Source organism: Miscanthus floridulus, chromosome 7, assembly GCF_019320115.1.
Source record: "Miscanthus floridulus cultivar M001 chromosome 7, ASM1932011v1, whole genome shotgun sequence".
Taxonomy (NCBI): Eukaryota; Viridiplantae; Streptophyta; class Magnoliopsida; order Poales; family Poaceae; genus Miscanthus; species Miscanthus floridulus.
Window position 1 is genome coordinate 92,837,937 of NC_089586.1, and position 6,829 is coordinate 92,844,765.

Consider the following 6,829-nt stretch of genomic DNA (forward strand, 5'->3'; position numbering starts at 1 on the left):
GACATCACTGTCGGTTCTTAAAAACTGACACTGATCTACAGACAATAGTGTCGGTTCGTGGCTCCACCCGACAGTGTCTAGTTGAATAACACTGTCGGTTTGTAGTCCCCACCGACAGTGACGTTTGCTTCAAGAGTGTCGGTTCTTGCCCAAATCGGCAGTGTAGATCAAGCCAACACTGTCGGATTATGGCTCAAGCCGGCAGTGTTGATCAAGATAACACTGTCGGTTCTTGACCCAAGCCGGCAGTGTTGAGCAAACCAACCCTGTCGGTTGATGGCTGAAGTAGGCAGTGTTGATCAAGACAACACTGTCGGTTCATGGCTCAAACCGGCAGTGCGGAGCAAGAGAACACTGTCGGTTCATGGCTCAAGCCGGTAGTGTTGAGCAGTCCAACACTGTTGGTTCATGGCTCAAACCGGCAGTGTCGAGCAAGAGAACACTGTCGGTTCATGGCTCAAGCCGGCAGTGTTGAGCAGTCCAACACTGTTGGTTCATGGCTCTAACCGGCAGTGATGGTTATGACAACATTGTCGGTTTGTTGCTAACTGGCAGTGATGGTCCATTCACATTTTATTGTTTTATAATTTATTTTAATTTATATTTTTTCGTGGGATCGGGTTTCGCTTTATATACGCTACGTAGACGACATGTCCATAAATATTAAACATTACAAATGTTACAGTTACAGTTCAAATGTTATATCTAGATCTCGATCTCTCAAAACAAAAAAGAAATGTTCTCAGACTTCTTACAATAATCTGGCGAGCCGCTCTGGGCCATACTGGTCCTTGTACTTCACGGATTGTGCAATGGAAAATAGTCCATCTTTTTCCAATACCTCGGCTAAGATGAATTTTGACAGCTCCGATTATAGTGCGACGATCTCCATCTCTAGCAGCCTTTCGTGCTTAAATTTCTTGCGCTGTCGTTCCAAAAAGATGATATCCAAAGAGGAACAGTAAATCATTTTATTGAATTATTAACAGACATAAATGAAATGGGGATTATACACACCAACTTATCGGCTTCTTCCGATTTCCCGCCGATGTAGCGAAGCATTGCCCACATTACATAAAACCCGCATTCGTTGTTTCCCGCCGGCTGTGATAGGTACTTCCCCTCCATTTTGACAACCTTGAATGGGACCGGCTTCCCACCGATATAGCTTCTTCGGACACTGAGCAACATTAAAAGGAGAAATATTAGAAAGCGGGTATGTGTGATTAGAAAATAATATGTTATTAGGATCGCTTACTAATTCAGCACTGACACCAGTGCATCCAGATGATGAAATGGTATTTTCTTTGAGTCCCACACCTCGAGCAGATTTTTGGCAAGATTAATACAAATGAAGACGAAATGGTTGCTGCAATCACATAATCTTAATTATCGAATAATCTTAACAAAAAAAGAAGCATAAAATTAAAAGCCGAGAACACATACTCGCAGTTGTAGGCTAGAAGTATGTGGGTTTTCTTCTTCATCGTGAATTCGTCGAAAACAGCAATCAATCTCTGTTTCAGGTCTTCCACATCACATCCATAGAGGCCTAGACATGTCCTCTCATTGACTCGCATGGGGTCCAAGAAGCCTATGTAATCCCATTTGCTTTTTAGAATGCAAAATTTTGCTATACACCTACGTAAAATCAAGGGAAGAGCTCAAAAGTTAACAATTTGTGTATCGAGAGTGTAGTTAATTGTAATATCGTGCGTGTAGGGTACTTACATAGTCCACAGCGTCAATAGTTGAACATCGAGATCGCGTTTCTGGTATAGCTGGAACAAGCACTCCCACTCGACATCGAACTTCTCTTCTTCAGGATAATTGAAAACATGTGGCGAACGGATAATAACCTCAAAACCAAAGTTGTCCGTCTCTGTTGCTTGAGCCATGTAATATTCATGTAAATGGCACATATATGTTGCTAGATTTTTATACTCATGATCGTGAACCAAAAAATTGCCCCTTACATACTTCATTGCTGGTGTTGCCGTCCCTTGTACATCATAATAGATGGTCGCGGCCTCTTCCATGGTTAATCCTGGGTTGTCTTCGACGTACTTATGTATGTTCCTTAAATCTTTATTGTGTATTTCTTCGTTTCTTGTTGTAGCGTATTTATTCTGTGTTTGCCTTTCGAATTCGGACTTCAACATAAACGAAGGCAGTGAGGCACAGAGATTGAAGAAACTAATACAATCTTCCTTCTTGACGTGTGCTGTAAATTTTTCTTCCATCAAGGAGGTAACGCTGCCACTAAACGGCCTTTTTCTTTTCTGTTGGTCCACTTTGGGAGCATTAGCGACCGAATCCAAGGACCTTTTCTGCGACTGCGAGGATGTCCTTGATCTTGTTTTGGGCTGAGTTGGAGGAGGAGGATGACGACGAGAATTCTGTTTTCCCGACGCTGATGAAGATGGAGTCAGACGAGGAGGAGGAGGAGGAGGAGGAGGAGTCTCTTTTCTCGGGGCTGATGAAGATGGAGTCGGACGAGGAGGAATAGAAGGAGACCTCTATCTTCTCGGGGGTGATGGCTCCGGATGAGGAGGGGAGTGATCTCTATTGGGAGATGGTGAGTTATCATCGTAGGTGGGTGAAGACTCGTAGTCGTCCTCATCATCAGAGGACAGTTGGTGGTCAAGCTTAATGAAGCGCTTGCGCCAGGCCACTTAAGAGCCCTTGTTATGACCAAGTTTCGGCGTGTCTTCCGCTATGGGGTACTCAATGGGTATCTTGTTATACTTCTGATCAAGTATTCTATCAATGGTGACGCGAGCGTACCCTAGTGGAATTGGGCGGCCATTAATTATCCCGTCTCCCATAGGCCAGGCCTGGCCGAGCGCCACCTTGTCCTTTGTCCATTCTTGACGAATGTACAACCTGACATTGACGGGTTCAGTGATGTCGTCCACCAGATGAGGCACATTCGCCTCTTCTTCGTCGAGCGGGGTCGATCCGCAGCTGCTGCGACCCCTAAACTGTGGGCTAAAGGCAGTAGGAGTAGGGTTTTGTGGTACTGCTGACCCCTTGGACAGTAAAATTTGCTCGACTCGTGCTTCAACAGTCGCCTCAATCCGTGCTCCCATTCTGTCTTTCATCTCTTTTAGTCTCCTCAAATACTCTGCCTCATGTTCCTCTCTACCCCTCGAGCGGCTCCGGTAAGTGTTAGATTCTTGGGGGAATGCTAGTTTCCAAGGAACAACACCGGTTCCTCTAGTGCGACCAGGGTGCTCCTTGGTTCCGAGTGCTTGGGTGAGCATGTCTTTCTCCCTATTAGAAGTGTGAGTCCCTTGCCTCACCTCCTCAGTTACCTAGGAGATCCTCTGGATGAGTTCGCTCATGGGTACATTTGAGGAGCTAAAGCTCCCATCCTTGGCGTGCCGTACATTCCTCCCCATACAGTATATTACCGATCTAGGCTCCCAATCGGCGGTCTCAACCAGAACGCCTTCCTTAGCAAGGCGATCCATCTTTTAAAGTTCTGCTTCAAATTCTGGCGTCTTTTTGGCGTAGCCACGAGAGCCAAGATGATGAGGATTCGTCGCTTTCTGCGAATTCTCCATATTCTTCCTGCTCAGTTCTAAGTAGTCCTTGGATAACCTGTATTCCTTGAAAGCCTGCTAGAAGTCCTTCTGTTTGCTAAACTGTCCACCATCGAAATCTGGCTCTTTATTTTGGAGGACAAAATTCTTGTATAATGTTCCCTTGAAATTCTTGAAGCATGTTCCCATGATTTCTTCTGCTTTTTTCTTGACTAACTCCCTGTCATACTCGGCTGGGAAAGTGAAATACTCTGGGATCTTGACATCCCATATGTAATCCTTCTCGCTTTCGGGAACCCTCCACCGGTCATCATCTTTCCCAATCCACTTCCTGTACTTAATCAGGATGAAGTCCCTAACAAGTAACCCGAGGATGGTCTTGTATTTGGTCAAAGCTATAGGCGGTGAGAGTGGATCCCCGAATTCATCGAACTCAGTAATGTGCCAGTGTGCATTCCTACCAACAGGAACCTTTGACACGCCTCGCTTGGATCTGGCCCTCCTGCTACCCGAACCCTCTGGCTCCTCGACCGGTGGAGGCTCCTGCTAGAGACACCAAGTAAGCTATGACCCTCTCAATTGATTAGCGTGTGTGGCTACATAGTGACATGATACCAAAGTTACCTAGCCATCTTGGTCATTTTGACCCAGATCGAGCAGGCCGGACGGGGTCCATGGCTGCTCATTCTCACCGACCTGATTGACACCGTCACCGTTTGTCGGATCATGCGGCTTCTCCCGTCCCAGCGATATCTACCGCTTCTTATTGCCGATCAGTTCTTCGGCGACGGGGTAATAGGCGACGATGAGTCATGGCTGTGACACGATCATGGTTAGTTTTGGCCGCGGACAACTACTAATAGCATATGTTCATATATATATAATATGTTTAATGTAAAGTCTAATAATATGTCCACATACAACAAAGTCAAATAATAGCATATGTTAACCTAGAACAAATTCATTGTTTGATTGACCACATACAACAAAGTCCACCTACTCTTCTACGAAACTAAGCCTACATCAACTTCCAAATAAGAAAAGCGATGACCATAGCCATAAATAAAAGCATGACATCTTTCCAAGACCAATGAGCAATTCTCCTAATCTTCACACCTCCGGCGGGTGGCTTCTCTTCGATATCCAGTGCCAGCGGATGGCCATGGTTTGCATTCATTGGACCATAGTAGGCTGGATGCCCGTGGTTTGCAAGGTAGGCCGGATGACTATAGTAGGCCCTCAAAGCTTCAGCTTCTGTGTTGTATTTTTTGTGCAAATTACCAGGGTAGCGATTGACTTGAGCATAGCAATCTTCCCAGGTTCGATAAATCCCAGGCATGTGACCAACATGCACTACATACCATGCCATGGTTGCCAATACATTTAAGTAAATTAGGCATGCGGTAAGTGGTAATGGTAACTCACTGAACAAGAGTTATTATTCAAGTTATATGGCCAAACTAATTCTATTTAATGTTCTTTATCCTTGACATGATAAAAAATTACCTCAATAATTGGACTGTTTATTATTCGGAAATCAATGTGGTTTAGTAATCATACTTGCTGCTGCTGCCGAGCTAATTTTAAAAGTTGTTTTTAACTTTTTTCTAGAACAAACATCTATAGATGCCTTTTAAGCATGCTATACATTCCCCCTAAGATTGAATCCCCAAACAATCAAATATTGCTATAGTGTAATTTGGCGGTCTAGGACTGTGACAACAGGTCTCTGAAAATAGCATTATTTTTAAAATATACTAAAACTTATACAAGAAATAAATAATTTCTTATAGTATATATAAGAAAATATTAGATGAAAGGTCAAAGCAAAACATCTACAACAGAAAGGAAATAGGCAAGTCATTGTAATTAACCAACATGACCAGTCAAATAAAGTAGGACCCTATCAAAATATTAGAGTTGCATACATTCTTCATCTTTAAAACTATTTAAAAAAATTAGTTCTATAGGTCTAAAATATATATACTCCATCCTCACATCCAAAAACATTGAGCATCGGTGGCACTACAGACTAGACATTCATGATCAAACTGTATGCTAGCATTGCAATAAAGTAGCAGTAACATAAATTATGGCAAGTAAATTATCATATCAAACAATAAGTTGTAGTACTTGGTAAATGAAAAGCCTCTACTGATTCAAGTAAGCAGTTGTGGGACAAATTAGCCAGAAATTCTTATCTAACTCTTACACAAACAGAACACTTAGCGGGCATTTCATCTAACACTTAGCGGGTAGTGAGCCATGCACTCACCGTGTGGGTGGTAAAGCAGCTGTCCGCGGGCGCTCCTGAAGGCCTCGGCGGTGCTCCGGCGTCGTGCGATGGACGGTGCGGGGAGTGCTCCGGCGTGGGGCGGTGCACGGGCGTCGGCGTCGAAGAAGAGGAGCGCGGGGCTGGGAACGGCGGCGCAGGGAGCGGTGGACGGTTGCTCCAGTGTGGGGCGGTGCACGGGCCTCTGCGTTGAAGAAGAGGAGCGTGGGCTGGGAACGGTGGCGTGGGGGCGGTGGATGGGTGCTCCGGCGTGGGGTGGTGCACGGGCATTGGCGTCGAAGAAGAGGAGCGTGGGGAACGGATGGCGTGAGGTTGAAATTTGGATAATTTCAACTCGCAGCGGCCTTTTATACCAGATCTCATCACTGCCGGTTCTAACTAGAACCGACAGTGATGTACCCCCATCACTGCCGGTTCTAATGAGGAACCGACAGTGTTATGGGTACATCACTGCCGGACCATTCTTTAAACCGCCAGTGATGCAGGAATATAAATTGAAAGAAAATGCAAAAAAATTGTGCTGCATCCCTGATTCGAACCGAAGCCTACAAGTTCCAGAGCAGCGGACAAACCATTGAGCTATTACCTGATTTCGGAGAGTTTGAAGGAATTTATTCCTTTGAGTGATTATCTGTCCCTGCTTTGCGCGTAGGCCCTTCAACTCCCCGACCACGCTGGTCGCGCAGTTCCCATGAAGATTGAATAGCCGCTGTTTACCGAGGAGTCCCCACGAAGAGACACCATCCTTAGATTGGTCGTGGCCCTTCAGTTCCCCACGAAGAGACGCCGCGTTTACTCCCCGGCCACGCTGCTCGCGCCGGTTTCCAAACGCAGGCGCACGCGCTCCGTCTTCCCAATGCATGCGCAGTGGCAGTTCAATGGCGTTCCCAACGCAGGCGCGCTCCGTCTTCCGAGGGGTGGGAGTTATTGCACCATGATTAGTTCCACCCATAGACACGCCTATATAAGCCAGGCCACCATGCACGCA